Source organism: Polypterus senegalus, chromosome 2 (genome assembly GCF_016835505.1).
Source record: "Polypterus senegalus isolate Bchr_013 chromosome 2, ASM1683550v1, whole genome shotgun sequence".
Classification (NCBI taxonomy): domain Eukaryota; kingdom Metazoa; phylum Chordata; class Cladistia; order Polypteriformes; family Polypteridae; genus Polypterus; species Polypterus senegalus.
Genome location: NC_053155.1, coordinates 36136167 through 36154104, shown reverse-complemented (window position 1 = coordinate 36154104; position 17938 = coordinate 36136167).

The following is a 17938-nucleotide window of genomic DNA, read 5'->3' as shown; positions in this document are numbered from 1 at the left end:
GTTTACCCCAGGTATTTAAACTGTTCTGCAATGATAAAAGGTAGGGTGTCTAAACTAATATTATATGCTTGAGAATTCACTGGAAAGAGTACACTTTTATTCAGATTAATTCTGAGACCAGAGATCTTTTGAAATTCTGTGAGTGCTGCTAAGACTGCAGGCACAGAATTTTCTGGGTCCGATATATACAGTACCATGTCATCTGCATATAATGAGATTTTCTGTTCCAGTCCTTCTCTGCTAATCCCCTTTATCTGATCAGTATTTCGACAATGTATTGCCAGTGGTTCAATGGCAATGCAAACAGCAGTGGTGACAAGGGCATCCTTGTCTAGTGCCACGTTCTAGTTTAAAGTAGTCTGAGCAAATGTTATTGATGCAAACTGAAGCTTCTGGGTTAGTATACAGTAATTTAATCCATGCACAAATGTTGGGCCAAACCCAAACTTCTCCAATGTAGTAAAAGGTATTTCCATTCAATCATGTCGAATGCTTTTTCTGCATCCAATGATAATAATATTTCTGGGGTGTTTGATTTAGTTGGTGAGTATATTACATTAAACAGGCGTCGAAGATTTGAAGATAAGTGTCGGCCCCTAATAAATCCAGTTTGGTCTTGTGATATTACGAGGGAGCACTTTCTCCATCCTTCTAGCTATGATTTTAGAGAGTATTTTAACGTCGTTATTCAGAAGTGAAATTGGTCTGTATGATGCACATTGTAATAAGTCCTTATTTTGTTTTGGAAAGACAGTGATTAGTGCTTGGCGAAAGGTTTGTGGAAGAGATTGGTTATCTCTGGCTTCTGTAAATGTTGCTAATAGGAGGGAGCTAGCTGAGCGGAGAATTTCTTGTAAAACTCTGCAGGGTAGCCATCAGGGCCTGCTGCTTTTCCACCTTGGAGTGACTTTATAGCATCTAGTAATTCTGATAATGCCAGAGGTTTATCAAGTTCCTCCACACTAAAAGCGTCTATTTGTGGTATCTGTAATGTATCCAGAAATGCATTAGATTGTATATTGTCTTCTTTAAACTCAGTAGTATATAGGGATTTATAGTAGTCTCTGAAAGTGTGCATTATATTTTTGTGTTCGATGATTTTATCTCCGTTCGTGTTAGTGATTACCGAGATTGCGTTGCACACTTCTTGCTTGTGAATTTGTTGAGCTAAAAGCTTATTAGCTTTCTCTCCATGTTCATAATAATGATGTCTGGATTTGTAAATTAGTTGTTCAGTTTCTTTAGTTGTCAAGAGGTTTAATTCTGAATGTAGAGCCTGCCTCCTCTATGTAGAGTCTCGCTTGGTAGTCTGGCATGTTCTTCATCTATTTTAGTAATTTCGCTTTTTATCTCTGCTACTTTCTTGGCTTCGGATTTATTTCTGTGGGAAAGATATGAGATAATCTGTCCTCTTAAGAAGGCCTTAAGAGTTTCCCAGAGTATTCCTGCAGAGATCTCGGGGGATGTATTTGTCTCTAGAAAGAATTTGATTTGTTTGGATATAAATTCAGTACAATTCTCGTCAGCTAATAGAAGCGGTTGAGGCCATCTGCAGGGTGAGTGTATGGGGCTTAGTAATTTCAGCTCCAAGATCATAGGAGCATGGTCTGAAATAACAATAGCATCGTATTTACAAGATTTAATCTTAGGCAAGAAGTTATTGTCTATAAAGAAGTAATCAATCCTTGAGTAGCAATGATGTACTGGTGAGTAGAAAGAATATGTTCTTGAATTTGGGTTTAAAAACCTCCAGGGATCTGATAAGTTGTGATCAGTTATAAACTTTGTAATTATCTTTGCAGTGTTAGATTGTTCCCCTGTGGAGGAAGTCCTATCTAAAAGTGGATTTAAAACACAATTAAAGTCCCCAGGCATTATAACTTTATGAGTGTTCAGATTGGGAATGGATGCAAATAAATTTTGTATAAATTCCTTATCATCAACATTAGGTGCATAAACATTTATCAAAATCATTTTACAGTTAGATAAGTCTCCCATGACCATTACATATCTCCCTTCAGGATCCAATACTACATCTGATGCTACAAATGGTACTGTTCTATGTATGAGAATTCCCACACCTCTAGTTTTCTTCGTAAAACTAGAATGGAACATTTGGCCCGTCCAGTCTTTTTGCAGCCGGAACTGATCCTTGCTTAGTAAGTGGGTTTCCTGTAAAAATACTATTTTAGCATTTAGACCTGTTAGGTGAGAAAGTACTACAGTAGAGCACTTTAAAACACTGCTGAAAACACATTACTTTAACATGGCCTTTTTATAACTTCACTTTAACTTAATCCTGATACTCTGTATGTTCAATTCTTCATAATAACTATTCACAGTGGCTCCAAAATCCATACTGACCCCAACTCTCTCTTCTGTTTCTTTTTCTGGTTTCTTTGTGGTGGCGGCCTGCGCCACCACCACCTACTCAAAGCATCATGATGCACCAACATTGATGGACTGAAAGCCAGAAGTCTACGTGACCATCATCATCAGGTCCTTCCATGAAAACCCTAAATACAAAGAGGACTGTTTGACTTATGTTAGGTAGATTGCCCAGAGGGGACTGGGCGGTCTCTTGGTCTGGAACCCCTACAGATTTTATTTTTTTCTCCAGCCTTTGGAGTTTTTTTTTGTTTTTTCTGTCCACCCTGGCCATCGGACCTTACTCTTATTCTATGTTAATTAATGTTGACTTATGTTTATTTTTTATTGTGTCTTCTATTTCTCTATTCATTTTGTAAAGCATTTGAGCTACATTTTTTTGTATGAATATGTGCTATATAAATAAATGTTGATTGATTGATTGATTGATTTCTTTCTCTTTAATTCGTGATTCAGGCCTTTAACATTCCAGCTTACGAAGTTAACTGTCCCATCATGGAGACACTGATTCTGAGTTTTTGATGTCATTTTATAGTCTTAACTGGAAGTGAGACAGCTTAGGTCTTAATTTCCTATTTCCCCTAGAGTTGTTGCCATGCAGCTTATTATTACGTTGGTAGTTATAATTATAAAGATTGAGAGGATAGATTAGGTATAGATCAGGCCTGCTCTCTTTCTCTCCCCCCCTTAACCCCCCACCCTCCCTTTTTGCCTCCCCAAGTGAGGCTAAAACCCACTTCATGCAGTCCCAGTCCTCTGACATACCCAGAGACAGAGCACGTCCAAAGCACAACATGCCCCCACACAGCGGCGCTTTAGGGTAAAAGACAGAGATATCTATTATCAATATAGTCTTAAAAAAATTAAAAAAAGAGTTTTGCACTTAAAATATATATATATATAGTCTACAGCAATTTTAGTGCATTAAGATGATACACCCAGATAATAAACCCGGGGGATGGTGTTAAAAATGTGTCCAGAATAAGCATAACAAGTCTTAATGCAGTAATAGCAATAACAATAAACCAAGGGTATGATATTGAACAGTCTCGTTTAGGGTAGTGATGAAATAATTAGCTAATAAAAAAAAAGAGAAGGAAAAAAAAAGAAGAAAAAAGAAAAAGTAATTAAGCACAATAAAACATAAACAGATAGCGCCCTAGTAATACTAAGTAATAATGAGAATATATGCTGATAAAAACCCGTATTTTAAAACTAATAGATCAGACAGTAGATAGTTAATCCTTGCTTTATCATTAACCACCATAACTCACTATTATGTATCAGAATTGTCCCGGGATCAGCTTTCTTAATTCCTTTTCTGCTTCTTCCTTGCTAGCAAAGACATAGAATTGACCCTTCCATTCCACTTTCAGTTTTGCCAGATACAAGAGGCTGTATTCGATGCTGGCTTGCCGTAACCGCTGTTTAATGTTGTAGAAGGCTGCGCGTTTAGTAGCTGTTGCTGGAGAGAAGTCAGGGAAGATACAAATGTGGTTATTTTTATATATAATATCTTCCTTGTTTCTGAGGAGTGCCATCACCTCTAGCTTAAATGATAATTGTTCAAAATGAACTATAAAAGATCTTGTTCGGGGTCTAACGGTGTTTGATCCACGTATGCAGTAAGCCGCTGCTGTCTCAGATTCTGCTTTAAAGTCCTCCCCGATTATTTTAGAAAAAAGTTCAGCTGCGAATTTCACAGGGTTTGAACTTTCTCGATTCTCAGGCAGACCTTCAATTCTGACATTATACCTTCTACTCCCATCTTCCAAAGCAGCCAGTCTGTCTCCGAGTTTTTCTCCGAGTTTTTTGCATTCGGAGCTGACATTTACTGCTTTTTACTCGACACTGGCAGCTAAATATTCGGCCATTTCAATCCGATTCGTGAATGTCTCCTTGAGATCTTCCAATTGATCAGTAAGCGTGCTCAGTTTAACCGAGTTTTCCTGAATGCGCTCTTCAATTTTACCCAGCACCTGTCGAAGCTCAAGTTGCACCTGTTTACGCAGCCATTCATTGGCCTGTTTCATCTCCTGTTTCAATTCCTGTTTCAGTCTCTCATGTGCCTTTGCCGTTGCTTTCTCATTAGCCTTTTCGCTTTTCTTTATATCTTGCATGAGTAATGAGTAACTTCACCTCCAGTTTAGACATTTCAATTGTGCTTTCTTGTACCGTAGATGAAGCAGCAGACTCTGCTGAAGCCGGTGTCCCTGCTGCTCCCGGCTTGCGTAATTGCATAATTGAAGCCGCGGACTTCAAGGCCCTTTACATTTTCAGTTGATCTTCTCCGATCGGCGAGCTATCCTGATCTGCACGCACGATTACACCTTCGCTCCACTTTTCGCTCTCAGCCGGCAACGATGTAGCGGACCGTGGTCCCGAGGAGTCTGTAATTTCGCCCATCTGATCCAGGTCTGTCTCTGAAAGGCCGTATCTTGAACTTGGGCTTGCTGACCGTAGCTTGGGTGTAGCTTTAGTTTTCGATTCTTTTGGACACCCCTTCTTATTGGCCATGTTTATATGTGCTTACATATACTGTAGTAGTCCCTCTCGGGTTGAATAAATATAATATATCTCAGGATAATAAGCAAATAATATGAAAAATAACACCGCTGCTAGCGGAGCTCCACTTCAGACGTCCATCTCTCGCATCGGACGAGACCAATTCACACACTTTTTATGTTTTTCAGAGAAAAAATTTAATGCTAAGAAGACTACTGCATTCTGTATATGGATTAGAAATTCACAGGATAAGGATGGTAGAGAGAACAGAGAAAGGCTTACAGCAGAGCACAGTATCTTCTTTGACGCATTTCAGTGTAAGAAAGCAGATATGATGTTAGTGAAGGAAGACCAGAGGAAGTACATGTTACATACAGTATATAGAATTTCCCTTTGGGATTAATAAAGTATCTATCTATCTATCTATCTATCTATCTATCTATCTATCTATCTATCTATCTATCTATCTATCTATCTATCTATCTATCTATCTAGTGAACAGTTTGTACAATTCAGAATCTTGGGTAGATGGATAACACTGTGGAAAAAAAAACAGGAGTCAGTGCATCAATAAGTGCAGTCCAAAGCTAAAGGTGTGTGAAAATGATATATCAGTCAGACCTGGCATACATTTTTTAATAACTGTGGAAATATCTTAATCTGATATCTGATATCTGAAGCGGATCAGCGAGCGGAAGCAGAGAGCGGCGGCGTCTCCCACAGGCACGTAGCCCTTCGAAAGCACCCGAGCAAGTTCACCTGAGGTAAAGCCGGCAGCTGACCAGTAGAAATAACCGGCAGTGAGAAATTAAAGTCGATCGCTCAGCGGGTGGTGGAAACTTAAAGCGACGGTGATTCAGCTGAACACGGAAAGCGCCGAAGCACCTATAAAAACGGCAAAGATGACTTCAACATTTAATGTAAGTTCTATCTGCTCTCTGCCCATCGAGGGCACGTTTATATGTTGTGTGTCCTGCAGTATGTACAGCTCAGGTTTTCCGGCCGACAGTGCAGATAGCTTCACTTGCCAAAAATGTTTAGTTAATTTAGAGTTGGTCGGGAAAATACGCGAATTGGAGGACCGCGTTAGGAATCTGATAGCGATTAGGCAAACCGAAAATTGGATCAACTCGGTTTGTTTAGACAATTCGGCTACATCTGATTCGGCTTCAGTCTCTCCAGGTCCCACTGTAGTCAGTGCGAGGCCGAAATCAGCAGCACCAATTCAGCCACAGGGCGAGTGGGTAACAGTAAGACGGGGTCTAAGAATCCAAAATTTAGTCCCCAGCACCCAGGTCACCAATTCGACCCAGAACAGGTTCTCAGCTCTCGCAGCCTGTGGAAACTGAGAATAATAAAGTGCTCATAATTGGCGATTCCATAGTGCGGAATGTTAGAATTCCAAACTATGTTAAACCAGCAGTTAATGTTAAGTGCCTTGCAGGGGCCAAGATTTCTGGCATAAAGGCGCATTGGACCGTGTTGCCGACGATGAAGTATCTACCTTATTGCTGCATGTCGGCACTAATGATATTTATTTACAGCAATCTGAGGTATTAAAGCGAACTTCATCTCTATGCACCAAAGCTAAAACAAAATGTCGGAATTTAATTGTATCTGGTCCCTTACCAAGATTATATAGAGGGATGTGATTTATAGCAGATTGCATTCCTTTCACTGCTGGCTAGAAACCTGGTGTGCAAATAAAAGCATAGCATTTGTGAACAATTGGGATGATTTTTGGGAAAGGCCTGGATTTTTCAGAAGAGATGGTCTTCATCCTAACTGGAGGGATCTTATGTATTATCCCAAAATATGGCAGCAAAACTGCCTGGTTGACTGATTAGAGCACCATCCAGGCCGCAGTCATGTGATCTTAAATCACAGGCTGTTCTTTATCCCACCTGTTATTTTCCTGAAGCTGTTACCCATAATCCCTGTTGTGGGGCATCCAGTAAATTTAGTCTTGATACAAACCATAAATTAATTGATAACCAAAAATAAGGTGTATAATTAGACCAAGGGATAAAACCAGACACTCCACCAGGGGCATCTGTAATAGAAATTTAATTCAAATTAAAACAAAAATATATCAGCAGTTCAGAAAGAACCATGCAGTTTTAAATGCTGTTTATTGAACATTCGCTCTCTTGGCACTAAAGCTGTTTTGGTAAATGATATAATATTAAGTACAAAATCTGATCTGTGTCTTCTTACTGAAACCTGGCTTAGTAAATGTGACACTGTTCCCTAGCTGAGGCGTCACCAGATGGATACTGTTCCTTCATAAGTCTAGAGATTCTGGTCGAGGAGGAGGCCTTGGAATAATTCATTGTAACAAAATGCAAATCACTCCTAAAAATTTAGGCAACTTTACATCCTTTGAGGCATTCATTTTAAATATTAAAACAGATTCCAACACAATTATAGTGCTAGTCTACAGACCACCAGGGCCATATTCATTGTTCATGACTGAATTTAGCAACCTTCTGTCTGATTTGGCTATAAATTATGATCACGTAGTTCTGATGGGGATTTTAATGTACACATTGATGTGGAAACTGACACTTTTAGCAAATGTTTTACTTATTTGTTAAATTCAGTAGGATTTTGTCAGATTGTCAAAGGTCCAACTCATAATCATAACCATACATTAGATTTAATTATAACTTACAAAGTTGAAATTCAAAATTTAAATATTACTCCATTAAATGTAGTTATTTCCGATCACTTCTTAATTACGTTTGATTTAGTTCTGCCCATGCCAGCACTCGCAGATTAAAACAAAGACAGTGCGACATCTAGATTGTAATTCTGCTTCAAAATTTATAGATACCTTGAGTAAGTCGAGTGTAATTGTGGAAAACCATTTAGATCAGTTAACATCAAATGTAAACGTGGAAAACAATTTAGATCAGCTAATATCACATTATAATGTGACCTTGAGAGATGCTCTGGACACAGTGGCTCCCCTAAAACAAAAGTGATCAAAGCACATAGAAACTCTCCCTGGTTTAATGAAAATACTCGAGCTCTTAAATCAGAGTGTCGAAAACAAACTGGAGCGCAAATGGAGAACAACAAAGCTACATGTCTTTCAAATTGCATGGACAGAGAGTGTAATAAATATAAAAAGGCCCTCTTTAAAGCTCGCTCAGAATACTATTCTACATTAATAGATAGCAATAATAAAAATCCTAGGGTACTTTTTAGAGCAGTGGCTAAATTAACAAATGGGAATTCAGATCAACAGTGCAAAATACCAACAGATATTAGCAGTACAGACTTTATGAACTTCTTCAATGAGAAAATTAAAAATATAAGATCCCAGATCTCAGCATCACAGTACAAACCAAATACTAGCTTAGCAGACCAGCAATTTTAATCCTGTAACTCACCAGGAAGTCTTAACTTTAATTACTAAAATGAAGCCCACTACTTGTTCCCTAGATCCAGTGCCAACAAAACTAGTAAAAAGTGCAATGGATGTTCTTGCAGCCTATTCTAACCATTATCAATAGTTCATTACTGCATGGCACCGTACCTGATGCACTAAAAGTGTCAGTCATTAAACCTTTACTTAAAAAGTCAGACCTAGACCCACACATACTAAATAACTATAGGCCTATTTCAAATTTACCATTTCTCTCTAAAATACTAGAGAAAGTAGTCGCCAGTCAGCTTCAGTCACACCTTACGCATTACAATTTATTTGAGAAATTCCAGTCTGGCTTTCGACTGGTCATAGTACAGAAACGGCACTAACACGGGTTGTAAATGACATTCTGATATCCTCTGATGAAGGAAATTCCACTGTAATTATGTTGTTGGACTTAAGTGCAGCGTTTGACACCATTGACCATTCTATTTTACTGCACAGGCTAGAAAACGATGTTGGGCTTACAGGCCCGTGCTCGCTTGGTTCAGTTCTTATTTATCAAATCGATTCCAGTATGTACAGAAATGTGCAGACAGTACTCCATCATTATACACAGAAGTTCAATATGGTGTCCCGCAGGGCTCAGTACTGGGACCTTTACTGTTTTCACTTTACATGCTTCCACTGGGATCTCTCATTAGGAAACATAATGTTAATTTTCACTCGTATGCAGATGACACCCAGTTATACCTTTCATTTAAATCAAATGAAGTTTCTCCGATCATGCATTTATCTCTAGTAGGATTGACTACTGCAATGCGGTGTTCACTGGCTGTTTAAACTGTTCTCTATACAGCCTCCAGTTAATCCAAAATGCCGCTGCAAGAATTATTACAAGAACAAGAAAATATGAACACATAACCCCAGTTCTTAAATCTTTACACTGGCTCCCAGTTAAGTTCAGGGCAGATTTCAAAATCCTCCTTTTAACATATAAAGCATTAAATGGCCAAGGTCCGCTTACTTGTCTGAACTTATCATGACTTACAAACCTGAGCACATTAAGATCTCAAGATGCCGGTCTGCTTAGGATTCCAAGGATTAATAAAATAACAGTGGGAGGTCGAGCTTTTAGTTACAGGGCCCCTAAACTGTGGAATGGTCTTCCTGCTTCCATAAGAGATGCCCCTTCAGTCTCAGCCTTTAAATCCCGGCTGAAGACTCACTACTTCAGTTTAGCATATCCTGACTAGAGCTGCTGATTAACTGTACATACTGCATCTCTGTTGTTAGTCATTAGCACTATAACATAAGTAACATGATAATTATATTTGAATACTAACCCTCACCTATTCTGTTTCTTTTCTCGGTACCCAAATGTGGCCATTGGTGCCACGGCCCACCTGCCAAGTTGTTTGCCTGCCTATGGTAAAGTCATCCCTGATGGAGGATCACAGGAATCATGGGAAAGAGGGGTCCTTTCATCAGAGCAACGTTTCAGCCGTGGCATGGCCAAATGGGGAGGCAGCTAGATGGATGAGGTCTCCAGGACTCTAAAAATATCCAAACCTAATTATGTCATATCATCTACTGTTAAACCGTACTTCTAAAATTTTTATTATTATGCTGTCTTAAGGAATTGTTCTGTTGTGTATATTGTATTGTATTGACCCCCTACTTTTGACACCCACTGCACGCCCAACCTACCTGGAAAGGGTCTCTCTTTGAACTGCCTTTCCCGAGGTTTCTTCCATTTTTCCCTACAAGGTTTTTATTGGGAGTTTTTCCTTGTCTTCTCAGAGAGTCAAGGCTGGGGGGCTGTCAAAAGGCAGGGCCTGTTAAAGCCCATTGCGGTAATTCCTGTGTGATTTTGGGCTATACAAAAATAAACTGTATTGTATTGTGTATTGTATTGAAACAATGAACAAAAAGGTCAAACACATTACCAGGTTGTGAAATTAGGAGAAAGATGTTGGAAAGGGCTCAATGTATAAGGGACTTACAGTAAACAGGAGTCTGTTTAAATATCCCATGAAACAGCTAAAATACTTGACATTATTACTGTTGTTCTGCTGAAGGTGATTTCATCTATGCATCTACTGTGTGGGAGGTCATTTGTTTTTAATCAAGAGTGTAAATCTAGTTGTTTGGTTAGTTCTTGCTATCAAATTTAACCCACTTAATGAGATCCAACTGGCAGCAGGACTGACAGCTGTGTTTGTGCTTTTTTCGTGTCATTTTCTTAAGTGTTAGTTGTTACTTCATTCTCAGATGCATGTGGTGTTGTACACATCTGAATAGTTCACAACACTTATTTTTGATCTTCCTAATAATTTGTTTTTCTTTTTACGTGACCTAGACTTTCCATGTTAGTCCAAATGATCAGCCAAAATGGTAATGGTCAACAGAAAGTATTTGTTTCAATGGTGTATATTAGAACACAACTTCAACAGAGGGATTTTTCAAGCACAAAGTAAGTATTGGTCATTTGAGACACAAACTCCCTGGCCTGCTTTTATTATGGCAAACATTGCATCTCTACAAAAAATGAACTCTAAGCTTATGTATAAATACAGAAATGTGTGCATTATGCAGCTTATATAAACAAAGTTAATAGCATTTTTGATGAGATTACTATTGATGGTGTCTGTTTACAACATAACGTATTGAACCTTGCATTCTTAGTGCTGTTCATTTTCATTCTGTTGTGTTCTATATGTTAGGTCAAATATCAAATGGCAGCAATGCATTTGCTAATCAACAATCACTGAGACGTGGCTATGATTACTTACCTTGGTATGGCTAAAGCAGGTTTTGTGTGCTTTGCCATTAAATGCTCCTGAATATAATTTAATAAAGGGTATTGACAGAAAGAAAGACTGTCACGGCAGATGATAAAAGAAAACCAAAAATCAAAGTCAAAATGTAATGTGCAAATTGCATAAACAGATTTTTGCAATAACAAACGCACAAAGGTTTTTGGGAAGAATCAAGAAATTTGGGCACTACACATTGCATGGTACATTGCCATCTTAAATAGGAAATGCCTGGTCTCAATTGAAAATCTGGTCATAAAATCTTTGCTATCATGGCTATCTCTTTCTATAAACATGTTATATTGTAATTTCAGTTAACTCAGTGAAGGCATACCCTATTAACAAGCAGTGGATTACTAATAAGGGCACTGCTAAACAGAAAGAACTAACCTGTCACTAGAACTAAACATAAATACTGTAGGTTAAATGCAAAATCATGGCCTTCATTAACCAAGCAACTCACCATTACTCCTTGGAATTGCACTAAATGTCACACTGGGATAAACATTTACCCTACCTCAGAGTAGAATGAGATGTACTTACAAACTGTCCAAATTCCAGTCCAAGCAAGGAGTAGGAGGTCATGTCCAAGAATGAATGATGTTATGATTTTACTGCACCCCTTTCTACAAATTAACACTCATGAAGACATTTTATAGTTTTCTAGTACTGATGCTGAGACTTCACCACTACAAAAATAATAATCGAAGAAGAAGAAGGAAAACATAATATTGTAATGAACATTGAGGTGGAATGACTAAGACACACATACCAAATGAGAGTTATGCTTGATAATGGGCATGTTTATTTAACAATGAATGATCCTCAGCCGTATTCCAGATGTTACAACACATTGGCAATGGCTGTTCCTACACTGTTACTGAATTTGTGTTAACTTTTGCATTATTCCCAATTGTCTTCCATATCGGTGTGCTGTGCATGTCTCCGAGATCCCACTTATTTTCTGCAAAGCTCCATTTTTCAGTGCCACAGTCTCCTCCTGCATTCCTACCTCTTCACAGGTAGTGAGGTGTAAAATGAATGTCCTAGGGGGTCCACGAAATGCAGAACTCAGTATATCTGTGTAACATTTCGCTATCACCCATCCAGCCCCACTTATTTTCAGGTAATATGCTGTACAGTGTGTATCCATGATCACCTGTGGGTTGATACTGTGATGTTGATTGAGATTCAAGTATGTGTGCTCATCGACACTTGGGGCAATGATCGTGATGTGCATGTGGATTTGCATGAATGCAGTTTGCCTTGACTTTACTTTATGTGGAGTGGGGGGGAAATGTATAATCTGAGTATTCACTCACGTGTAGTAAGGTTCAAAGTTTGGTGCAGATTTTGAGAAATGCTTGGTTGTGACATACCCAAATCATTGCTATTGCAAAGCTGCCTTTTCTCTGTGGCCAAAAAGTGTAACATTAGGAACATTTTCATTTTGGCTGACAGTGTGTGGCTTCTTTGTATAGATGGACTGATCACATATCATACAAAAATACTCTAATGCGTACAGGACGTCAGACATGGGATGGTGTTCTTGCTGGGATAATTCATGTACTACTGCCCAGTTAGGAGGCCAGTTTGTTGCAAGGACAGAGGAGGAAGGGTTAAATGGACTATTTACCTCCCCGACACATTAGGTGGTAGCCCTCCTGGACGGCAGTACCCTTATGGATGCGCACAGGGCAAGCTGGGTGGTGTAGTCTGTTGCAGAATCCCTCCGGTATTACATCATGCCGCCAGGGGGACTTGCAGAGACAATCTGTAATAGTCATCGCACCTGGAGTTTGCCAAATGGCTTTTAAAGGACTCTACAAGCATGAGGAAAAAGATTCTCTGGTTTCATGAAACAAAAATGGAACTCTTTGGTCAGAACCCTAAGCACTATATCTGCTAATCTCCTGCCTAATGCCATCTCCTCTGTGATTCATGATGGTGGTAGCATCACACTATGGAGGTCTTCTCAGCAGCAGGGACAGGGAGACTGGTCAGAACTGTGGGAAGCATAAATGCAACCAAATATAGAGGGCAAACCTGCACCAAAATAATCATGATCTCAAAACGGATGAAATGTTTCACATTTCTTCTCAACAATAATCTGAACCAAGACAATGCTGTAGTGGCTTTGAGACACTTTGAGATCTAAAAGGCTTGATCAATTAAAAACGTATTTATCATAAACTTACTGGAGATATAGTGTAACAAAACAATTGATAAAAAAGTGGAAGGAAGTGCAGCATGTGTAGAGCAGACTAATGCAGAAGTAAACAGCCATACACAGAAAATGGTGAAGAAAAATGTATAGTATAACACATACAAAGGACATTAAGATTATGTAGATGAAGCATAATGAGTTTCTCTCATAAAAGAAACTTGAAATGGTCATTCTAGATCTACAGTACAACTCAACAGCCTTCCTTTTTCATGATCCCACCCTGCACCCCTGCAATGCACCGCTTACCTCCATACCCCAACCCATTCCAAGGTGTTTCACCTCTTCCATGTCTGCCCTCTAAATGGACAGGGTTGAGCTCCTTAGAATGCCATGGCACAATTCAGACTCTGAATTGGACGCACAGTCCAACCATTGTGCATTGGGCTTTATGACATTATACAGACAAGAACTGAAGCCAATCAGCAACTAAAATGATTTATGCAATGTAATAAATTGATCTACTTATTTATGAAATTCTATGTTCTGAATACTCACAAGTATGTGATACCATTTGCAATACGTCTCCCTAAGGCTTCACTGGGACTGTGACAGCCAAGTCAGAAGTTTTCATTCTTTTTAATTTTCTTGCTTTATAGTCATTCTGGTTTGTGTTCAGAACTAAGTATGTGTGTGTGTGTGTGTATTTACAGGTATTTACTTAATTTTCTATCTATTTGTGTATTCATTTATTTATTTAACACTAGAATTACCAGAGCCTATGAGAAAACTCATAAATCTGGCCCACCTTAAATCCGTTCAAACCTCTCCGCCAGCGTCTTTTATCCTGTAAATGTGCTGATTAAGACAAGCAGCAAGCAGCCGGCTATTCCATCCCCCGCCATCGCAGAATGTTCGCTAAATTTTCCCAGCTCGTGCCTTGTTTGATTATCTGGGAGTGAGTGAACAGCTGGAGTTTTAGAGTGGAAATAATAGATCGTTATTTGGAACACATGCATTTCATATGTGTTCCGTTTCTACAGTAATCTGTGTAAACACATTGTTAAAACAGAAACCTTTTCATATTTTACCAATAAATGTTACAAAATGTAGGCATAAACTATAGAATGTGTGAAGCCTGAAATCCAAAGATCAAATAAACACTTTAAAAAAAATTTAAAGACTGATACAACAGCTTCTGTGGTGTAGCAGTAAGATTTGCTGATTTGTAATCAAGGGGCCACCGGTTCGACCCCAAATGCCTCCTATTCCCGTTTTCAGTAGTGCACTGCTCTTATTGTTAATATTATACATTACACACATACATTTGGTGTGCGTCTGTAACCGGCCGTGTACATTTATAGAATTGTACTTGTAAAAGTTACCTTTTTTTTCACTTTTATTCTCTCACGATCACAATAAATACTACTGCCCTAGGGATCTGATGCTGTTATTTTTTTTTTGAAACTGGGAATAAATGTAGATGTGATGTGGTGTTTTGAGGCAATGGAACTGGACATTCTCTGATCTGGAGGAATAAAAGCTGACACACAAACGCTGGTGAATCTGCCTTCTTTGTATCTCACAGTCACTTTATTTTTTTTTTATTCAGTTTTATTGAGTGTTCCTGCTCACGCAGAATTAGTATGCACCTTATGGTGTATGATGTCAAAAAAAAAAAACACACAGATGTAGGTATATGTGACATTTTGAAGAAATCATTTTATGACCTGAATAGTACCAACCACAAAATGTCATCGCACTAATGCAATATTATTTGAAATGAACAAAAAAAGGTAACTTTTAGAAGTACAGTACTATAAATGTACACGGTCTGTTACAGACACAAACCAAATGTATGTGTGTACTGAATAATATTAACATTAAGTGCAGTGCGCTACTGAAAACGGCAAAAATAGGAGGCAGTATACAAGCCAGCATATCTTACCGCTATGCCACGGAAGCTGTTGTATTGTTCTTGAACCTTTTGTGAAAGTGTTTATTTGATCTTCTGTAGTTTATCATTCTATAGTTTATGCCTACATTTTGTAACATTTATTACTAAAATATGAAAAAGTTTCTGTTTTAACAATGTGTTTACACAGATTACTGTAGAAACGGAACACATATGAAATGCATGTGTTCCAAATAACGATCTATTATTTCCACTCTAAAACTCCAGCAGTTCACTCACTCCAGGATAATCAAACAAGGCATGAGCTGGGAAAACTTAGCGAACATTCTGCGATGGCGGGGGATGGAATAGCCGGCTGCTTGCTGCTTGTCTTAATCAGCACATTTACAGGACAAAAGACGCTGGCGGAGAGGTTCGAACGGATTTAAGGTGGGCCAGATTTACGAGTTTTCTCATTTGGCTCTGGTAATTCTAGTGTTAAATAAATAAATAAATACAGAAATAGATAGAAAAGTAAGTAAATACCTGTAAATACACACACACACACACATACTTAGTTCTGAACACAAACCAGAATGACTATAAAGCAAGAAAATTAAAAAGAAAGAAAACTTCTGACTTGGCTGTCACAGTCGCAGTGAAGCCTTAGGGAGATGTATTGTAAATGGTATCACATACTTGTGAGTATTCAGAACATACAATTTCATAAATAAGTAGATAAATTTATTACATTGCATAAATCATTTTAGTTGCTGATGTCGATTGGCTTCAGTTCTTGTCTGTATAATGTCATTAAGCCCAATGCACAATGGTTGGACTGTGCATCCAATTCAGAGTCTGAATTGTGCCATGGCATTCTGAGGAGCTCAACCCTATCCATTTAGGGGGCAGACGTGGAAGAGATGAAACACTTTGGAATGGCTTGGGGTGTGGAGGTGGAGGCTACTTGCTGATTGTCTTAAACGGTACATTTATGGGACAAAAGAAGCTGGCGCAGAGGTGCGAATGGATTTAAGGTGGGCCGGATTTACGAGTTTTCTCGTAGGCTCTGGTAATTCTAGTGTTAAACAGCTTCTGTAAAAAGCCACGTTTCCCTCTGGGGACAAATGAAGTTCATAAAGCTTGATTCAACTAATATTTCAGTTTGTTGTAAAACTGGCTTTGCAGTTTTTTATTTCCACATCATTGTGTGTATCCACCCCATTTATGAAGTTTGATGAGATGCAGTACCCTACAGTGGCAAATTGCATATTAATTTGCATATTACACATAATATTTATGATTTTTTTGCAGTATGATGTTATTATTTTACCAGATGGCAGCAGAATACTATTCTGAGCATTATTCGGGCTTATCACTTTATATTGGAGCATCACAGTTTAGCCCGAGAGACATTTGGGGTTAACACCAGTTAGGTTGAAAGAAAACACATTACACAAATCTCGTACTATTCTGAATGGAAGAAGCTGAGAAGAAAGAATATTTCAAAATGATATCATAGCAGTTTACTGTTTCCAATGGGGCATTTCATGTAAAAATCAGATGTAAATATTATTCTAGTTCTTGTATAAATGAAAAATGTCTATTATATAGGGTGGTCCAGATCTAATTATGCAGTTTTCATTACGCTCTAACTTATTAAGTTTATTACATAGAAAATCACCTGAAAAATCCCGGACCATCAAGAAGTGTGCGAACTGACAACATGAAGAATCATCTTAGAGCCGAACTGGAATCGTCCCCACATAAATCAAAGTCATCCAGATGGTCTGGATCTGCATAATTAGATCTGGACCACCCTGTATATTACATCAGTTTTGCCCAAAACTAAAAATTTCTGTTTCTTTAAGCATGAATAGTGTCACACAAGGACTGTTAAGAAATGGCTTAACTTCTTAGCTTTGACCAATACAAAAAAAAACCTGTTTTGCAGCCGGCAAATTCAATATATTCAAATAGCTAGTTATAGATAGATAGATAGATAGATAGATAGATAGATAGATAGATAGATAGATAGATAGATAGATAGATAGATACTGTAGTACTTTATTTGTCCATAAGGGAAAAATGTATCTTTTTACAGCAATTCAATTAATATAACAAAGAATAATAACCACTTCAAATTCCCACAAGAATTGCAAACAGAATAAAACCTCTAATTTGGTTGATCTATCGATCTATTTAAGTTATATAGAGCCTTTCATATCTATCTATCTATCTATCTATCTATCTATCTATCTATCTATCTATCTATCTATCTATCTAACAAGAGATATCATCAATAGTACTTACTCTTTAACATTATATTGCTTACTATTTACGCTTATTATATATTCTATAAATGAACTGGATTTTTTAAAACATTTTTAATTTTGATTAAAATTTGACTGAAGAAATTACTTGCACAGGAACTAAGCTCAACCCCACACTCTCTGTATTTTGACATATTCCAATATGCAGTCATTTCCCCTGCCATTTTACTTTAAGCACTTTAGTCAAATGATCAGCCTTGTAGCTGCATAGATTAGTTGAACTGGAATTGCAAACATTGTTTCAAACTTTGGCAAAACTGTTAAATTAAATGCAACAGCTTACTTCATATTACTACCATGCCACTGCCTTAAAAGAAATTCATTCACTTCAATAAGATTAAAGGGTCTCATAGATAACTACCTAACACTTTTATGAAAACGAAAATCGGTCTTATCAGTTTGTCCAATATAACTATAAGAAATTACATTTTCCCTCAAAGTTTTAGCGGCTCAAGGCTA